The sequence below is a fragment of the Aegilops tauschii genome, chromosome 2, assembly GCF_002575655.3.
Source record: "Aegilops tauschii subsp. strangulata cultivar AL8/78 chromosome 2, Aet v6.0, whole genome shotgun sequence".
NCBI classification, from domain to species: domain Eukaryota; kingdom Viridiplantae; phylum Streptophyta; class Magnoliopsida; order Poales; family Poaceae; genus Aegilops; species Aegilops tauschii.
In genome coordinates, this window is record NC_053036.3 from 637,936,888 (window position 1) to 637,957,479 (window position 20,592).

Genomic DNA, 20,592 nt, shown 5'->3' on the forward strand with positions numbered 1-20,592 from the left:
TACATGTGTGAATACATAGACAAACAGAGTGTCACTAGTATGCCTCTACTTGACTAGCTCGTTAATTAAAGATGGTTATGTTTCCTAACCATAGACATGAGTTGTCATTTGATTAACGGGATCACATCATTAGGAGAATGATGTGATTGACTTGACCCATTCCGTTAGCTTAGCACTCGATCGTTTAGTATGCTGCTATTGCTTTCTTCATGACTTATACATGTTCCTATGACTATGAGATTATGCAACTCCCGTTTACCGGAGGAACACTTTGTGTGCTACCAAACATCACAACGTAACTGGGTGATTATGAAGGTGCCCTACAGGTGTCTCCGAAGGTACTTGTTGGGTTGGCGTATTTCGAGATTAGGATTTGTCACTCCGATTGTCGGAGAGGTATCTCTGGGCCCACTCGGTAATGCACATCACTTAAGCCTTGCAAGCAATGCAACTAATGAGTTAGTTGCGGGATGATGTATTACGGAACGAGTAAAGAGACTTGCCGGTAACGAGATTGAACTAGGTATTGAGATACCGACGATCGAATCTCGGGCAAGTAACATACCGATGACAAAGGGAACAACGTATGTTGTTATGCGGTTTGACCGATAAAGATCTGCGTAGAATATGTGGGAGCCAATATGAGCATCCAGGTTCCGCTATTGGTTATTGGCCGGAGACGTGTCTCGGTCATGTCTACATAGTTCTCGAACCCGTAGGGTCGCACGCTTAAAGTTTTGATGACAGTTATATTATGAGTTTATATGTTTTGATGTACCGAAGATAGTTCGGAGTTCGGATGTGATCACAGACATGATGAGGAGTCTCGAAATGGTTGAGACATGAAGATTGATATATTGCATGACTATATTCAGACACCAGAATGGTTCCGGGGGTTATCGGATATATACCGGAGTACCGGGGGGTTACCGGAACCCCCCCAGAGGCTATTGGGCCTCATGGGCCTAATTGGTGGAAGAGGAGAGACGGCCAAGGGGCAGCCACGTGCCCCTTCCCCCCCCCAAGTCCGAATTGGACAAGGAGGGGGCGGCGCCCCCCCTTTCCTTTCCCCCTTTCTCCTCCTTCCCCCTTCTCCTAATCCAATAAGGAAAGGGAGGAGAGTCCTACTCCCGGTGGGAGTAGGACTCCTCCTGACGCGCCCCCTCCTGGCCGGCCGCACCTCCCCCCTTGCTCCTTTATATACGGGGGCAGGGGGCACCCTAGAGATACAACAATTGATCGTTTGATCTTTTAGCCGTGTGCGGTGCCCCCCTCCACCATAGTCCACCTCGATAATACTGTAGCGGTGCTTAGGCGAAGCCCTGAGTCGGTAGAACATCATCATCGTCACCACGCCGTCGTGCTAACGAAACTCTCCCTCAACACTCGGCTGGATCGGAGTTCGAGGGACGTCATCGGGCTGAATGTGTGCTGAACTCGGAGGTGCCATACGTTCGGTACTTGATCGGTTGGATCGTGAAGACGTACGACTACATCAACCGCGTTGTGCTAACGCTTCCGCTTTCGGTCTACGAGGGTACGTAGACAACACTCTCCCCTCTCGTTGCTATGCATCACCATGATCTTGCTTGTGCGTAGGAATTTTTTTGAAATTACTACGTTCCCCAACACGTTCCTCGAAGAAAAGTTGCATACATCTTCAGAAAATTCTTTTGTTCAAATTCCTCAGCTGAAGAAAATGGCTGATGGAAAGAAGCCACAGAAAGGAGGAAAGAGGCCTGAAGTCAATACTGCTTTTGAGATCCCTGATGACATTTATGCTGGATACTGCACACCCCCTGAGGACAAAAATCAGCGCAAGGTGCGCATACAAAAGATTGAGAGGAGATGGGCAAGAGAGTGGAGGGAGTACATATATGTTACTCCCAAATACATGAAGAAATTCGCACTCAATCCTCCATGCTCAAGACCTCCATTGGCACCTGGCCAAGAAGCAGATCCCACCAGCATCAAGCGCGGTGAGGATTATCCTGAAGAATGGGCCAAGCGCCAAGCCAAGCTGGCTAAACAGGCAAAAGAAGCAGTGAGGAAATTCAACGAGGACTCTGCTGCTGCTGCCTCTGCTGAGGCCTCTGCTAGCAAGCCGAAGAAATCCATGGCAAAGAAGCCTGCACGTAAGCCAAGTGCTTCACCTTCAATGCCCTCAAGGCCGAGTTCCTCAGCTATGCCCTCACGGCCAATTCCTCAAGCTGCTCCTGCTCCTCCAAAGTCTTCAGCTCCTCCGCCAAAATCCTCAGCTGCTCCGACAAAATCCTCAGCACCTGTGCATCTTGCCACGTGCCAAAGGACAACAGGCATCTCCATTGCCTCAGGAGCTTCTGCTAGTTCCTCAGCTGCACCAAATTCTTCAACTGGCCCCTCTCTGCTGAAAACAAAGGCCACTGCTGCACGAGGTTCTCGCCCAAGTCCTCACAAGAAGCAGGTTGCCTTCCAAGTGCCGTCTGATGAAGATGAAGCTGATGATGAGGAACTTGCTGAAATCATCAGAGATAGGCAAGTCAAGGCCGCTAGAGCCAAAGGCAGCAATGTGCCATTGATGCTAGATCCCAAGTTGATCCTAGACTTCATTGACTTATGGCACAAGGATCCCAACACACCTTTGCCGGAGATGAACCTCACTCCAGGTCAAAGTCACGTTTTGACTGCCTTCATTGATCAAGAAAAATGGAAATATGAACAGGGAATGAAGGTGAAGAAAGCTCAGTACAAGAAACAGCATTTTCTGAAGCAAAATGTTCTGAAGCTTTCCCCTGAAGAGCTCGTTGCCTTGCAAGCTGAGATCAAGCAACTGAGTGATGAATTTGATCGATACTATGCTGACTGGCTTGGAGCCAAAGCCAGATTTGTCACGCTGACCAAGGGATTTACCACCAATGTTGCTGCCCCAACGCACATTGAAATTCCTCAGGCTGAAGCATCAGCTCAGCCGACTGAAGAACATGCCAGCACCGCTGATGACATTCGAGCTGTTGAAGAAAATGTGAGTTCCAGCGCTAATGACTACATTCCAGTTGCTGAAGAAATTGCCAGGGCATCCACTAGTGGTGTGCCTGAAGAAAATGAAGAGGTCAGGGCAACTGCTTCAGTTGTGCTTGAAGAAAATCAGCCAAATTCCTCTGCTCCTTCACCAACTCCAATTCTTTCATCTGCATCAGATGCAAAGAAGACCAAGGCTGCAGAGCGTGCAGCTGTGAAGAAAAGGAAGGCATCTACTTCATCAGATTCTTCAGCTCCGAAGAAGATGAATTCACTGTCAAGCTCACTCGAGAACCCAATTGATGCCATTCCTCTCACTACCTTACCATCAAAGGCACTAGTTCCTTTTGATGAAGATTATGTGATTCCAAGTGAATCAGATGAAGAGAATCCTTCTGCTGCTTCGTCAGAGCAGTTGGATGAAGAAAAGTGGATCCAATCCCTTCACCACCAGTTGTCTCCTTGCCTATGCCTCAGTTTACTGCTGAAGAGGCCGGCGTTGAAGAAATATAAGATGAAGATGTGGACATTGGCTGCACCACACCTGTGCTGAATGATGACTTTTGGGAAAGTCAGCACCCCAACTCTCCACTGTTCACACCATTGCAAAAAATTCCTCAGTCCCTAGCAACTACAGTTCAAATGGGATCTGATGAACCACATGCCACACCATCTGTCCATGAAGAAATTCCAGCCACTAGTGCTGAAGAAAATGTGAATGAAGAATTGAAGACCCAGGCTGCCACTGAAGAAGAAGCTGAAATTCCTCAGCCTGTGGAACCTGAGATTGTGGAACCTGGGGTGGTGATGCAATTGACTGACACCCCTCACCCCAAGCCAAAGGATCCATTCTCTAGGAAACAGAAATTCAAGGCTGATGATTTCTTCGGCGAGCACGTGTTCTTCATTGACTATAATCCCTATGATTCTGCTCGTCTGAGAAGGAAGCGCTTCTGGACCGCCAGCCAGGCCAACTTCTATTCTTCACTGCTTTTCAACAAGGACAAAGTCTTCGATCACGAGCATATTCCTCATGTGGACATGGAATCACTGCCATGCTTTTCACCAGTCCTCAGTGTGCTTCATGATGCAGGCCTCCTGAACTTCTGCTCAGATATTGTTGATTGGAATGAAGAACTCATTCTTCAATTCTACGCAACGCTGCACATCACAGGAGATGCTGATGATGTAAACTCCTGGGTTTTGGACTGGATGACCGAAAACACTCATTACAAAGCACCGGCCTCTGAATTACTTCATGCCCTGCCAGTCAGTCCTCCCCTTGAAGGTGCTCGTTGTCTGTACCAAGAGCCCGAGCTCAGTGTTCATTACATGCAAGTGCTTATGAAGCCTCTGAAGCCCGGTCAAGCACCAAGAACCAAATTCCTCGTGAAGGAATTGCTCTATGTGCCCAGAACAATCTATCGCATTCTGATGAAGACTGAGTCCAATCAAAGGCCACGACTTGAATGATGAAGAAGTTGTTGGCATCATGAAGAATCTGCTTTTCAACATCATACATGGCATTCCTATCAACTATCATGATTTCTTCTTGAGGACTATGGCAAATGTTGCACTCCCTCCATTTGAGCTGAAGCCTTATGCTCCTTGGATTATGAGATTCCTCAGAACAAGGTCTTCACTCAACTACAAGGATGATTTTCAGAATCACCTCAGCTACTTGCCCCCGATTGAAGTCCTCAAGCGGACTTATTCTTCTGCTGATGAAAAGGGCAAGGCACCAGCTGTTATAGATGAAGGCATTTGTCCATTGGATGGCCAGTTTCGCAAAGCCGCATCTTACTCCACCAATGATGATTCTGCCACTCATGATTCTGCTGCCAATGCACCCAAGTCTGCTCCTCAAGCCACAGCTCCAAGAGTGATGACTGACCGTGAGCTGCTTCTTAGTCTTCACCAGAAGGTGGATCGAAACCATAAATGGGTTAAGCGTCAGTTTGGTTCAATTCTTCACAACATGACTTCTACACACAATGCAGTGAAGAAAAACCATTACTACCTCCATGAAGTCTTTGGTCGCACCTGGGCTATTCTGTCACATATATATGGTGAGGAAGATCTGAAGCAAATGGGTCTCAAGGAAGATTTTGACTGGTCTGCACCTCCTCCAAACAAATACAAGAAGGTCAAGGTTCCTTCCTTGGTGGCCAGCTCATATTCTTCATCGCGTGAAACCGACGAGCATGAAGACTTGGACGACACTGCGGCAGGCCCTACTACGACAAACGACCCCAACAACGCTGGCGCTCCTCCATCAACATGAAATTCTTCAGGGGCGTTAGTCCTCATTTTCAACCATTTTGGTCATTCGATGACAAAGGGGGAGAAATTTGAGTTAGTCTTCAAGCGGGTCTATCTTATATGGGCGTTTTTGCTAAGTTACAACTCTCGTTCTTTTGATGACTTTGATGGATCGGGTTGTAAACTTAAACTCTATGGTGACCTGATACTTTTGCTGTGTTCTTCTGCATGCTTATTCCTCGTTAATGTTAATGCACGCATGCTGAATTACATCAGTCACCATATTTCATCATGCATTTCAAATTCTTCATATTATATATCAAATGCGTGTATGAATTACAAGATATAGGGGGAGATCTCCATGATTTTACTCTTCAAGTGTGCATTGCTTCAAAAGCAAATTCCTCACTATGCACATCTTTAGGGGGAGTTCTTCTATATCTTGCATTCAAATTCCTCAATATCAGTATTTACACTTCATATGTTTATCCCCATTGAAAACTTAACCTATATTGTCATCAATCACCAAAAAGGGGGAGATTGTAAGTGCATCTAGTGCCCCTTAGTGATTTTGGTGTATTGAAGACTTAAAGGTTAAGGGACTAATGCGTTTGTGAGTGTACACAGGTCTATAAGTCTATGAGGAGTTTGATATTTACAGAGAAAGTTGACCCCTAAAAATGAAGTTCTTCGACTGAAGACTTTGGATTTCTGAAGACTTTCTGAAGACTTTGAAAGTGAAGAAATTGGTGTAATCCTGAAGACTTGGTATTCATACGAGGAACATGAAGCGTGAAGACCTTTGTTTTTATAGTTTCATTTTCTCTTTCTTGAGTCATAGGAAACACCGTACTGTTAAAGGGGGTCGAGGAAATACTAAGGAAAAATTTCCAAGTGATGCTCAACTCAAAATCCTACACCTACCAATCCCTTCGAGTGAAGCCATTGGAAATCTCATACAGTTCAGTCATATTCTTCAGTGACAGAGACGAAGTTCTTCTGGTCTCTGAGGAATTTGTTCTGACTGAGGAGTTAGGAATTCGCTAGTGCGGATTGCCTACACTGTGAGGAACATGATAGCCCTGAGGAATTAGACACTCAAAATTCTGACCGTTGTTGTGCTACGCGCCAGCTGTCCTAAAATATCTTCTCACCTAACGGTCATATCATTGAAGGGCATTTATGTCTTATCATGTCGGGCTGCTCCCTAGGCTATAAATAGCCGTCCCCTACAACCACTAGCTGGTTGGCTGCTCCGAGAGAAACTGACACTTGTCAATTGAGAGCATCCCATCCTCCGAGGACTTTGAGCGAAAATCATCAAGTGAGGAAAACCCAAAAACCCAAACCCAAACACCTACAAACCCAAAGTGATTGAGCATCACCGAAGAGAATGACCTGCGTGGATCCGACGCTTGTTACCTTTGAAGACTGTGCTTCTTCCAGACGGTTACGGCGTCATGGTCTAGAGCATCCAAGAGGAATTGTGGATTGCCGAGTGACCGAGTTTGTGAAGGTTCGGAAGTCACCTGAAGACTTACCACGAGTGATTGGACGAGGTCTGTGTGACATTAGTTCAAGGAGAATACGGTGAGGAATGAGTGTCCTGGACTGTGTGTTTAGGACTGGGTGTCCGGGACTGTGTGTCCTTAGGTTTAAATACCTAGCCGCTCCAACCAGATGTACAACTGAGGCATCAGTTGGAACTGGTCTACCAAATCATTGTCTTCACCAAGCCAACTGGTTCTATTTCCTCAACTCTTTCATTTCCTCATAACTGTGTTGTGCACTTGTTCATATCTGTGTTTGAAGACTTTGACTGAAGACTTTCTCAATTTCCTCAGTTCAATTTCTTCAGTCTGTCTGCCTTCATCTTATGTTTACGCTTTTTGTACTCTGTGCTTGTCTTCATTTCATCATGATGACCATGCTTGTATCCTGTTATGTTTACTTCCAAGTACTAATTCCGCTGCGAGTAGTTCTTCGCTAAGGAATTTCCTCACCCGCAAATTCCTAAGTGAAGAATTCATAAAAATCGCCTATTCACCCCCCCCTCTAGTCGATGTAACACACTTTCAATTGGTATCAGAGCAAGGTACTCCCTTGTTCTGTGTGATTTTGGTTTAACCACCTGGAGTTTTAGTTATGTCGACCGCAGGTATGAAGAAAGTGACATGCTCCATCTTCGACGGTCACGACTATCCCAAGTGGAAGGCCATGATGAGGAAGCGCCTCATGGCCATGAACAGCGAGCCGTGGACCGTCACTGAGATTGGCCTTACTGATCTGTGCAAGATGGCTGAAGCTGAAGACATCCGCAAGTTCACTCTTCTCAACCTCACTGCGAAGGATGTTATCTGCTCTTGTCTATCTCAAAATCAGTTCAGGAACATTATGCATCTCGATCATGCAAAAGCTTATCTGGGACCGTCTCTCTGAGGTCTATGAAGGTCATCGAACCTGTCATGATCCTTGGTTTGAGGACTTCAAGGAATCCCTCAAAGCAATGACATTCGAACCAGAATCATCATCATCCTCACCATGCCTTATGGCAGATGGTGAAAAGGTAACTGAATTCTATCTGTCTAAATCCAGGGATGATGAATCTAGTGATGAATTTGGACCCAGTTATGTCAAACTTGCTTCCCTTGCCGCTAAACAACAAAGAGCTTTGTAAAAGGTTCAAAACATGCTTAGTAAGAGCGATGATATGTTGAGTGAAGAAATGGATCAGTCAAAAGCGTTGGCTGAAAGTCTTCAGAGACTTCATACTAAGTATGACACCCTTCAAGATCATCATAACACTCTCTTATCTGATCATGAGAAGCTTTCTTATGAATTTCTTCAAAGAAAGCAAGATCTTGAGAAGCTAAGAGTGAGTTATGAAGATCTTTAGAAGGAGCGCGATTCATTACTTGCTCAACAAATCAGCGGTTCTCAGGAAGAATTCATTCCTCCATGCTTAAAGTGCATTGAACGTGAATCTGCTAATTCTTCACCTGAATGTTCAAATGCTTCACATACTACAAATTCTTCAACTGCCTCTGCTATCTCTAATTCCTCATCTGAGGATATTGCTAGTATCACTGACAATGCAGGGCTGAAGGAATTGTACGTGACAGGCATGTACAAAAGCCTCAAAGGGCATCAGACTCTTTGTGATGTGCTTAAAAAGCAGATCCTCAACAGAAACCCTAGGAAAGAGGGTATTGCCTTTGAGAGGAAACTCAATGTTGATGGTACATATTGGAAGCTTGAGCAGTACCCTAAAACCTCATGGGTTGCTGCAAGGGGACCTCCAGTTGATCCATCCAATTTATCTGGCTTTACATATGATTCTTCCGAAGAAGAATTTCATATTGAAGAGGAGGAGGACCTTGCAATGATCCTAGCTATGCACATTAATAAAAAGCCGAAGCACGGTGGTTCGGTTATGGGTCGGCAGAAAATTTGGAGGGATAAGATCGATGCCGACAACAGATTGATGAGGCACTATTGTGTGGATAATCTCGTGTACCCCGAGTCGTACTTCCGGAGCCGGCTTAGGATGAGCACCGAGTTGTTCAGGCGCATTGCAAAGAAACTGGCGAGCCATGATCGGTTTTTTCAGCAAAGGAGGAATGCCGCCGGAGAACTCGGGCATAGCACCTTTCAAAAGGTGACAGCCGCTCTGCGTATGTTGGCATACGGTATTCCGGCTGATCTAGTTGATGACCAATTGGCCATGGGTGAGAGTCAAGCCATCATGTGTGTCAAGCGCTTCGCAGTCGGAATTGTGCAAGTGTTTGGCCCAGAGTATTTTGAGATCTCCCAATGCTAAAGACGCCACAAGGCTTTTGGAGATGAACAAAGCTCGCGGGTTCCCAGGTACGCTTGGCTCAATAGATTGCATGCATTGGAGTTGGAAGAACTGTCCTAAGGAATGGCATGGGCAATTCCACGGCTAGAAAAAGGGTTCCACTATAATCCTTGAAGCGGTGGCTGGTCAAGAGACTTGGATTTGACATGCTTTTTGTTGGAATGCCTGGATCTTTGAATGACATCAATGTTGTTAATCAGTCACCACTCATGAATAAGATTGCAAATGGTGAACTGTCACCAGTGCAGTTTGTAGCAACTGGCCATACATATAACCATGGCTACTATCTTGCGGATGGCATCTACCCAAAGCGGCAGACATTTGTGAAGTTGTTGAAAAAACCGGAAGATAAGAAAAATCTAGATTTCCACAATGCTCAGGCGGCGGCTAGGAAAGATGTGGAGAGAGTTTTTGGGATCTTGCAAGCCCAATTTGCTATTGTGAGAGGACCGGCTAGATTTTGGGATCAAAAGATCCTTTGGTACATCATGCACGCTTGTGTGATCATGCATACCATGATCATCGAGAATGAGCATGGCCAAGATTTAGACTACTCTCAGTATGAGCTCTTGGGACATCTCATGCGATTGCGGCGGAGGGCTGCGAGGGTGGCCCGATTTGTTGTCTCCTATCATGCCATTCGACGTGCCGAAACACATGATGATCGTCAGAAGGATCTAATCGAGAAGTGGTGGGCATGAAATGGCCGACAAAACGCATGATTATGTATGTTTGATATTCTACGTTTGATGTTGTAGTGTCGAACTATTTGTTGTATTGGAAGATAAACTATTTATTTGAATTGTAATAAAATTGAACTATTTATTGTTGATTCATTTTATGTGTTTGGTCTTCTTGGTTTTGTTTGGAGTGTCATATGTTGTTTGTGTTGGGCCCGTGTGCCGTATTTTTGCAGCGGCTCGCGCGCGTTATATTTTGAAGCGGCCGCTAGAGCCAGCGCTTAGCTGAGCGCAAAAACCGACTATTTCAGCGCTGTATAGCTTTTTTTTGCGCGCCGCGCGACATGACTAGCAGCACTATTGCACTAAATCAGGTCCATTAAAGGCCTGGACTTGTTGACCCAAACTGGCATGGCCCAGTATCTATCCACATCAGTGCTATATCTCGCTTACAACAAGACCCATCGTAGCATTTCCTACAGCAATCCCTGAAATAGGCCAACCAAGTAAAGGTTTTGTGAAGCTTCTGATAAGCTGTTCATGGAACCACCACTCAAAAAAAAACTGTTCATGGAACCTTCTGCCCGGTTTTCACCGGTTTTGGGTAGTTTTCATGCAGGTTTTTACTTTTCTTTTTTGTTTTTTTTCTCTATTGGCTTTCTTCTTTTTATTTTCCCATTCACTTTTTTTCAATTTTACAAATACATGTCGAACATTCATCTGAATATGTGTTGGACAGTTTTAAAATACACGCTGAATATTAAATAGATAGCAAATATTTTTAAACATACATTGAAATATTTTCAAAATGTCTTTAAAGAATATGCACATTTTTTCAGCGTTACAACATTTTTTGACATGATATGTATATTTTTATATGTTATGAACATTTTTATAAAATTGTGGAAACAAAAGTTTACACTTCACATACATTTAAAAAACCAGGTAGCATATTTTTAAGTGTCCTGATTTTTTGAATGGTACAAACATTTTTTACAAATTATAAGAACAAATATTTTAAAATAGTTTTAATGTGTGAATATTTTTTAAATGTCAAAAATACTTTCCAAATGGTATGACCATTTTTTAAAACTGATCATACACATACTTTATTTCATGATTTTCTTTTAATATGCGATCTTTTTTTTTTGAAGGCAAGTAACTATGTAAATATAAAAAGTAGGAAAAATAAAAAGGGAACTAGCTAACTAACGAACATAGCATTGCTGGGCCGACGCACTACACACTCTCCTTGAGGCGGGGCTAGCTTGTAGGCAGTGGGGGAGGCAGAAAATTTAGATTTGGGGGCAAGTGCATTTAAAGTAAGTTGAGGAGGGACAAACCTTAAGAAAGTAGGTGATTCGCAGTAAAAAAATCTCAAATTCTGCATTTTTCATGAGTAATTTGATAGCAAATTCGTGATGTTAGGTGAGGGGCAAGGCCTTGTTGGCACCCCCGGCCTCCGCCGCTACTTCTAGGTAGTACGAAGGGCAAGGGTGCTGTCGGTGGAAAACGACACCTATGGGATCACGAGGATCCCTTCTACGGTTGGCGGGCGCGAGGTTGTGCAAAGAGCAGGTCTAGTAGCTAGCACGAGGAGATTTACCCAGGTTCGGGCCGTGGAGATGCGTAATACCCTAGTCCTGCTTTAGTGTATATCTGAGTGTTCTTGAGCTCTTGAACTAGCTACGGTGCGTGCGTAGTCCAAAAAGTCCGAATCCTCTCTCAGTATGCCGCAGGCCTCCTTTTATAGTCAAAGGGGCTGCCACTGTGGCACACAGGAGGTGGAAAGTTGTACAGTATACAAGCTTATCGCCTGACATCACAGGACAAAACGCATTAAATGCGCTACTTAGGTGTCCCCTTGCTTTATCGGGGACGGTAATGAAGCCCGTCCTGTCCGTCGCCGCTTCGCCTTGCTTCGACACGCGTCAAGACCAACGTGGCATGCAGCGCCATGTAGGCAGGCAGGCTGCTGAGCTGGTGTGGTGGCAGGGTCTTCACGAAGATCTGCATGCCACCATGCAGGTGCTAGACTAGCTGGCTTAGGAGCCACGTACTGCCACGTGGGTACTTGCTCAGTTGGTGGGTCGGCCGCTGAGCTGGGGCGGCGACGGGGTGGCAAGGCCTTGCCGTGGCCTTGCTATCGTTCCTGGCAAGGGTCTTGCCGGGGCCTCGTGGGCGCCCTCGGCAAGAGTCTTGCCGGGGCCTCGCGGGCATCCTCGACAAGGAGCCTTGCTATCGTCTTGTCTTCTGGTTCTCATCTAGGCCTCGTAGGCCCTTTGTCTTCACAAAGATCTGCATGCCACCATGCAGGCGGTTCCCGAGCCTCGGTTCCAACGTTGTCGATGGTGTCAGAACTCTCAGGCTCAAGGGTGGCGGCCTCGCTGGTATTGGGTGAGTTGCCCCGGCAAGGCCCTTGCCGGGGCTATGTAGGCCGCGCCGGCAAGGGTCTTGCCGGGGGAAGCACATCTGTCTTGGCGCTGCTCTGGTAGCCTTGCGACTTGCTTCCTTCCTCTACCCCGCTAAGCGCGGCCACAGGCGCGGCTCTGACTGCACGTGCACAAGTAAAGGGGTACAAAGAGGGCCCCTACTTTTGTACACCGACAGGAGCCCCCGGGCCTGGGCCACACATAAGCGCGCTGTGTTGTTGGGCTAGGCCCAGAACGGTGCGCGGGCACGCGGGGCCGAGTTTTTACCGTAGTAACTCCCTCGCCAGTTGCACTTCCCCACGACCCGCGTTGAATGCGCGACGTGGGGGTCGTGTGTGGGGCGGTTGCTGTGCGCCCGCGTCACATCGCACTAAATGGCAAAGAGGCGGTCCGCGCCTTCCCCATATAAAGGGAAAACTGTAGGCTCGCTGCTCATTTACCCTCCGCGTCTTTTCAATCTTGGAACCACCGTTCCCCTCTTCTTCCTCAAGCAAAAAACCGAAGCTCCCGCCTCTGCTCGCCGCCTCCGCGCCCCCATTGCTCTTAGTCCCTCATCTTTCCTCAGCCGCCATGGTGCCTAAGACGGGCAAAGGCAAGGGAGTGGTGAAGGATGCTGGGGAGAATGAGGTGCCGGAGAGCGAGTTGGCGGTGCTTTGGATGCAGCACGCCTTCTTCCCCTCGACGGTCGATGCTGAGCCGGGAAGGCCGGCAAGGCCGTCAAGGCGCCTTTGTTTGGGCTGCCGGCGGGAGTGGTCCCTATGAGTAACAACTCTCGCCAGACCGCCATCATCGCCATGATGCCGGACTTCAATGCGCACGGTCTTGATCCGCTCTGGGTAGAGCCGCAAGCGGACGAGGTGCAGGCGTTCTTTGACAACTTGTCGGAGAAGTACGTCCCCAACGAGCCGCTGCTCATCCGCGACACCACCAAAGAGGAGCTGGACTACATTGCCACCAGGGCGGCGGAGGCGGCGCTTGCTAAGGAGGCTGGCAGCGCCGTCCATGTGGAGGATGAGGCCGACACAGCCGCAGAGGAGAAGGAGCTCGCCGGATGGGCAGAGCCTGCCGGAGAGGCCAGCAGCGTCGACGCCGGGGCCCGCATTGTCGAAGATGTGGTCAAGGAATCAGCCGAAGAAGAGGCCGAGGCTGACGACTCCTCGACCACAGGGAGGAGACACGTCTTGCGGCGGGCCAGCTCTGGCGAGCCGGTCCGGCTCGGCAGGACCACGCAGCGGCAACAGGTTCAGGAGCAGCCCGTGCGAGAGACGAGGGCGATGAAGGCTGCCGCAGCAAAGAAGACAGCGAAGGCCGTGACAACGAAGAAGACGGCGACTGCTTCTTCTTCGTCCAAGCGGCGCAGGTCCCCATCCCCTTCTCCTCCTCTTGCGGACAGTACCCCGGAGGCCGACTTCGACCTCGGGTCCTTTAGCCCGAAGAGGAAGAGGAAGCTGGTGGAAGAGGAGGTGGAGGACGAGTAAGTACTTCGCCCCTCTTCACCTTCTGACCCGACGCTTATGCTTATCTTTCTTTAACTCGATCTTGTCTTCCCAAGACATGGAGACGCTGGCTCAGAGGGTGGCGAAGAGAGACAGGGCCTCGACGGGCGACAAGCCCCCGGCGGGCACTCCGCATACGCCGTGTTGGTGGAGAGTGGCTCGGACACCAGCTCCCGGCGCAGCCCCCGCTTCAGCCCCCAGCGTGAGTCCACTACTTATTTCCTTGTCGATGGGCATCAGGGTGTGAACTGTTGACGCTGACCTTGCCAGGATCGTAGGAGGAGAGCGGTTGCGGGAGGAGCCCCCGAGGGCCACCCCTAACACGCCGCCCCCGTCGACCACACCGCCCAGGGGGGCGTCACCGGCAAGGACACCCACCACCGGGCCCACACACATGGAGGGAGAGGGGGCCGGCATGGGCGCTGGAGGCTCCGTCCTGGTAACGATCGTTGGCGGGGAGGGGAACGCTTCCCAGCTTGGCCCGGTGAGTCGTCTGCCTCCCACCTCTTGTTGCTTGGTGTGTTTTTCTTGCTTTGTTCTGAATCTTGGCCTTGGTCTCACCTCGTCCCCTCTTCTGGTTTCCAGACCCTCCCTTGACGGAATGGGAGGATATTGACACCGTCATTGAGGAGGTCGCCAAGGACGCCGCTGAGGAGGCCGCCAAGATTGCTGCCGAGGAGGCCGCCAAGGCCTCCGCCGAGGACTCTGGCAAGGCCGCTGCCGAGGAGGCCGCCAAGGCTGCCGCCGACGACTCTGGCAAGGCCGCTGCCGAGGAGGCTTGTGAGGCCGCTGCAGGGGAGGCCGGCAAGGCTGCCGCCGAGGAGGAGGTGGCCTATGACCACCCTTCCCCCCTCCAGCCCCCGCCTCGGGTAGGTACTTGAAGGTGGGTGACGGCCTGTTCGTCCACCTCCCAGGGACAGCGAGCACCAGGGTGCCAGCCGAGGGGGAGGTGTTCCATGACGAGGCGCTTGCCACCGCCGGGCTCCAGGTTGTTGGCGAACTGAGCCCTGGCGACGGCGGTTCCCAAGAAGAGCAGCTCCTCCGGGCCATGAGTGCCAACTTCCAGAGGCTCCAGGTGCTTCACCGTGCCCATCTGGACAAGGCAAAGTCCAGGATGGCGGCGGTGGACAAGGCGGAGGCAGATTTTAAGGAGATCATTGCTCGGATGCAAGCCTGGTTCAACGAGGCCCGGGAAGAACTGAAGGCTGCCCAGGGTGAGCTGGACGAGCGCAAACGAGAGCTCATCCTGAAGCAAGCCGATATTGAGAAGGCCCAGGAGCTGGCAAAGAATCAGGCCACCGCGGACGACGCTGCCTGGCAACAGCAGAAGGCCTTGCTGGACTCCCAGGAGGAGGACCTTGTTGCCCGTGAGCAGGCGCTTGCCACCACGCTCCGCGGCAAAGACGAGGAAATTGAGAAGATTGTTGCGCAACGGACCCAGGAGCTGGAGCAGAGGCATAAGGACACACTCGATGCTCTGACCCTTGATCATGCCAGCAAGGTGAAGGAGCTGGAGGTGGAGCGGGATGGGCTGAAGAAGAGGGTCTTGGAGCTGACGGAGGAGAAGGACGCGGCCAACAGTGCTTTGGCGGATGCGCAGGCCGCGGTCTTCGGCAAGGCCGAGCTGCTCTCCAAGGCCAACGACTCCATCAACGACCTGGCGCGGAAGCTGGAGGGCCTGGAGGGGAAGCTTTCGGAGTCCAGGGCCCGCGAGGAGACCCTGAACAAGGCCCTGGAGGACGAGAAGCTGCTGCGGAGGAATGACGCCGCCAACCACGAGGATTACGTGAAGGGCGAAAACCTCTGGATCAGCCGCCTTGTCGGCGTTGCGGAGAGGCTCACCACGCAGCTGGCGGCCATGGGCATGCCGAATTTCAGGTATTCCCCCGAGGCGGGCGCGAGCCCCAACGCCAGGCTGACCCTGTTATTCGAGGGCGTTCTTGAGGCCCTGGAGCAGCTCCGTTCCAACCGCGCAACTTATCTGGGCAACGAGGCCCGGAGGCTCTGCCGGGGCGCCTTGATCAAGGTGCTCACCAAGGTGGCGTTCTGGAACCCCACCATCAACTTCGCCGACGCGCTGGAGAGCTTGCCGGAGGAGGCGGACCTTGCGGCGCTCAAAGAGCGTATCAAGCCCATCATCGACTGCGTCGATGGTGTCCAGAGGGTGGAGGGCCAGCGCCGGGACTAGGCACCCCGTTTCTCGTTGCCGCTGCGAGTGCAAGACCAAGACAATTTTATCTTCAGTTAGAACCGCAGCGATTATTTGATGTAATATAACTTTGCAGTACCTTAAAATCAAGCATCTATCTTCCTGTTAGATCTTCCTTTGTATGTTTACACCCCATGCTTAGTGGGATAGGTTTGCCGGTGCGTAAACCCAGGCTACGATGCTTTGAGGACGGATCCTTAGCAGCCGGCTAGGGCGTGCTTGCTGCCGGGAAAACCACCTTGCCGCTCTCAGCGCGGCCGCTTGGACTGTCGAGCGGACTCGGAAACGGAACAAGGGCGTTGCTAATAGCGGGCAGGCTACCTTGCCGTTCTCAGCGCGGCCGCTTGAACTATTGAGCGGACTCGAAACAGGACAAGAGCGTTGCCAAGAGCGGGAGGGTCCCAGTGCATGCAGGTTCCCCATACAAGGGACGAGATCTTTCAAGGAAGACAGACTTACGTAAACGAAATTACTCAAAATTTTGCGTGACTTAGATTTTCGTGGCCACGCAGATGGCTATGGCTGCAGACGACGTTGCTTCGCCAGGCTGATGGCACCAGAGCAAGGCTGATCGATGTTGCCTTCTTCTTTGAAGCTACCCCGATGATGCAACCAACGTGCTCGCTTCTAGACCAGATTTTCACAACTGCGCCCCCTACCTGGCGCGTCAAAGATGTCGGTGGAAAACGACACCTATGGGATAACGAGGATCCCTTCTATGGTTGACGGGCGCGAGGTTGTGCAAAGAGCGGGTCTAGTAGCTAGCACGAGGAGATTTACCCAGGTTCGGGCCGCGTAGATGCGTAATACCCTAGTCCTGCTTTAGTGTATATCTGAGTGTTCTTGAGCTCTTGAACTAGCTATGGTGCGTGCGTAGTCCAAAAAGTCCGAATCCTCTCTCAGTACGCCGCGGGCCTCCTTTTATAGTCAAAGGGGCTGCCACAGTGGTACACAGGAGGTGGAAAGTTGTACAGTGTACAAGCTTATCGCCTGACATCATAGGACAAAACGCATTAAATGCTCTACTTAGGTGTCCCCTTGCTTTATCGGGGACGGTAATGAGGCCCGTCCCGTCCGTCGCCGCTTCGCCTTGCTTCGACGCGCGTCCAGGCCAACGTGGCATGCAGCACCATGTAGGCTGGCAGGCTGCTAAGCTGGTGTGGTGGCAGGGTCTTCACGAAGATCTGCATGCCACCACGCAGGTGCTAGACTAGCTGGCTTAGGAGCCACGTACCGCCACGTGGGTACTTGCTCAGTTGGTGGGTCGGCCGCTGAGCTGGGGCGGCGACGGGGCGGCAAGGCCTTGCCGTGGCCTTGCTATCGTTCCCGGCAAGGATCTTGCCGGGGCCTCGCGGGCGCCCTCGGCAAGAGTCTTGCCGGGGCCTCGTGGGTATTTTCGGCAGGAGCCTTGCCGGGGCCTTGGGGGCATCCTCGGCAAGGAGCCTTGCTGTCGTCTTGTCTTCTGGTTCTCATCTAGGCCTCGTAGGCCCTTTGTCTTCACAAAGATCTGCATGCCACGATCCAGGCACTTCCTGATCCTCGGTTCAAACGTTGTTGATGGTGTCGGAACTCTCACGCTCAAGGGTGGTGGCCTTGCTGGTATTGGGTGAGTTGCCCCGGCAAGGCCCTTGCCGGGGCTATGTAGGCCGCCCCGGCAAGGGTCTTGCCGGGGGAAGCCCATCTGTCTTGGTGCTGCTCTGGTAGCCTTGCGCCTTGCTTCCTTCCTCTGCCCCGCTAAGCGCGGCCACGGGCGCGGCTCTGACTGCCCGTGCACAAGTAAAGGGGTACAAAGAGGGCCCCTACTTTTGTACACCGACACGTACGGTTGATTTGGAGGCAGCAATGAAGAATATGAAGCTTAGAGATGGGGAGCTTGACGACGTGTTTGTTGGTGAGGTTGTGTTCTCCAAGTTATCAAAAGCGGCAATGTGTCTTATGTAGTTTTTTGTGTGAAAGCCTTATGTATTTATCCACATATAGAAATATGAAATTTATTGATAAACATATCACATCCATGTGCACTCATCAATATTTTAAGATATTGACACTTCAAATGTATTTTGGAAATCTGAAAATCTCAGTTTCAACTAGAGCCTAGGCCCCAAAAGGCATATACATGCACTTTTGCACCAAATCTTGCAAGAGATATAAACCCTCAAAAAAAGCAAGAGATATAAACTGACTTTTCAAAAGCTGAAAATAGTACATATAGGTTATAGCATAGTAATATAATTAAGTTTTTTTATTCCAAAAATGTTATCATTAGGTAAAAATAATATTTCACGTGTGTTACCAAAATCAGTATTGTTGGTTGCTTTTTCTTCTGTAGTATAGCTTACCAGGCCTGCCGCCTGGTAAATCAGCACATGTCCATCTTTCTGCACACCATCATAACGTATACTTAAAAATTAAATTAGTTTTGTTCAGCGTGAAAATACATTATTTGAAATATTTTGTACAATATGGAAAATCGCATAGTGTGCCTCCTCGCGTCTCAAAATAAATGAATGAAATTTACTCCTCCCATCCCATGAGAAAAAAAAAGCACCATTTGTGCCTCCTCGCGTCTCTCTCCATCCAGCCGGCGACGGCGGCGGCGAGAGAGAGGCTCACTATCACTAGCAGTAGAGCTCAAATCCAATGCATCCACCATCCAATCAACCACCCAACCCAAGCTGACTATCGATTTCAGCGGCGCGCTGGAGGGGAATCGAGGAGGAGCTGGCTGCGCGGCGGAGGCTGTCCAGATCGACGACCACAGGCGGGAGGTGCGGAGTGGAGCGCCGGAGGAGTCGCGACCTCGAAGCAGGAGGACACCGCATGGGGCGCATATCCTCTCCGCTCGATTGATTCCTAGGGTTTCAGCCAATCGGTCGGAACCATGGAGTCACCGCCGCCCAAGGGCAACGTCGGCCACGGCGGCAGGGAGAATATCGAGTGATACCATGACTCAAATGCTCCCATGATACGATTTTGAAAATTTCAATTTTAGATGTGTCAAAAAAATTCGAAAAAAATTGTGAATGTTCATCATATATTTGTCTACAACCCTTAAAAATTCAGATCAAAATCTGAAATACACAAAGAGAAACAAAAAAGAGAAATCCAACATGAATAGTGTTAATAAAGACAAAATGATGAATAGTGGCAAAAACGACACTATTCCTACCTGGATTTCTCTTTTTTGTTTCTCTTCGTGTATTTCAAATTTTGATCTGAATTTCTCAGGGGTTATAGACACATATGTGATGAACGTTCACAAATTTTTTTGAATTTTTTTGACTCAACTAAAATTGAAATTTTCAAAATGGTATCATGGGAGCATTTGAGTCGTGGTATCACCTGATATTCTCCCCACGGCGGCGAGGACGGAATCAGCGCGCTCCCCAACCACCTCCTCCTCGACATGCTCGAGCGCCTCGACCTACGCGAGGCGGTCCGCGCCGGCGCACTCTCCACGCGGTGGCGGCACCTCCCCAGCCACCTCTCGCGCGTGCACCTCGACGCCGGTCACTTCCGCGACGCCACATCGCTCCAGGTCATGGACGCGTTCACGGGCGCGGCACGGGCCTTGCTGACTCGGGTTCCTCTCGCCGAGGGCGTGTGCGGGAATAGTGCCCTCAAGGTGCTTGTCCTCAGCTTCTACATGTCTTCCCCTCACCTGAGCTCCATAGGCCGCCTCGTCGAGGGCATTGTGAGCTTGGGGAACACCGAATGCCTTGAGTTCTGCATATCTCCGCTGCGCAGCGACGGTGGGCAGGAGTTCATGGCCTTCTCCGGCGCCTACCCAGTCGCCTTCTCATGGCTTACCAGGCTTACGCTCGAATATCATGCTTTTGTACATTCTGACATCACTGACCTGATTAGCACTTGCGGTAGGCTCAGGCACCTCACCCTGAGATTGTGCAGACTGTTTGATCTTCACTCCACACTCAAGATCGATGTGCCGTGCTCCGAGCTTCACGAGCTTGAGTTCATCGGCATTTTGTGCACGCGGATCGAGCTCATCTATGTCCCGAAGCTTAGGCAAGTGGTGTGCCAACATTGGCCCTTCAAGAACCCTCCAGCGCGCTTTGGCTACGTTCCTGAGCTTCGCGGTTTAGTACTCTCTTCTAAAGCCAAGGAATGGCAAGAGCCATTCGCGCTGAGCGAGTGCCTGTCAACGAGTGCCGGTGCCAGTAACCTGTCAACACTGACTCTGTGTTTTGGGTACCAAATGGTAAACTTAATTTCTGTGCACCACTTAAATATAAATCTTCTGCATCTTCATACCATACATTCTTCTTCTACTAGTTTCAGTTGTGCATGTATGTTCCAGCTGCAGATTTGGATTCAGCCAGAACCTCCGAAGCAGCTCATTGCTATATTCAGAATCCTGACATCTGTGCGTCTTTCGCATATCTTCAGTGAGTGTGATCTGGGCTGGACACTGTTTATCCTTGAAGCTGCACCTGTCCTACATGATATGGCAGTAAGTGTTACTTAACCTTCTTTCTAATTTAGTCCACATCTTAGCATGTACATTACTCATTCTACATTTTGACGATGATATGTTTTTCGGATATTCAGCATTAAAAATGTACTGAAAAGTTGATCTGATTTCCAACCACTCACCAACTTAACATAAATACTAGATGTAGTGCATATAAGCCGCGTT

The 20,592-nt window shown here is 49.7% G+C and overlaps 1 pseudogene; it reads left to right on the plus strand.

Annotated features, from left to right (window-relative positions):
• Positions 1–18,816: 18,816 nt before the first annotated feature.
• Positions 18,817–20,345, plus strand: LOC109764456 (uncharacterized; annotated as a pseudogene).
• Positions 20,346–20,592: the final 247 nt, after the last annotated feature.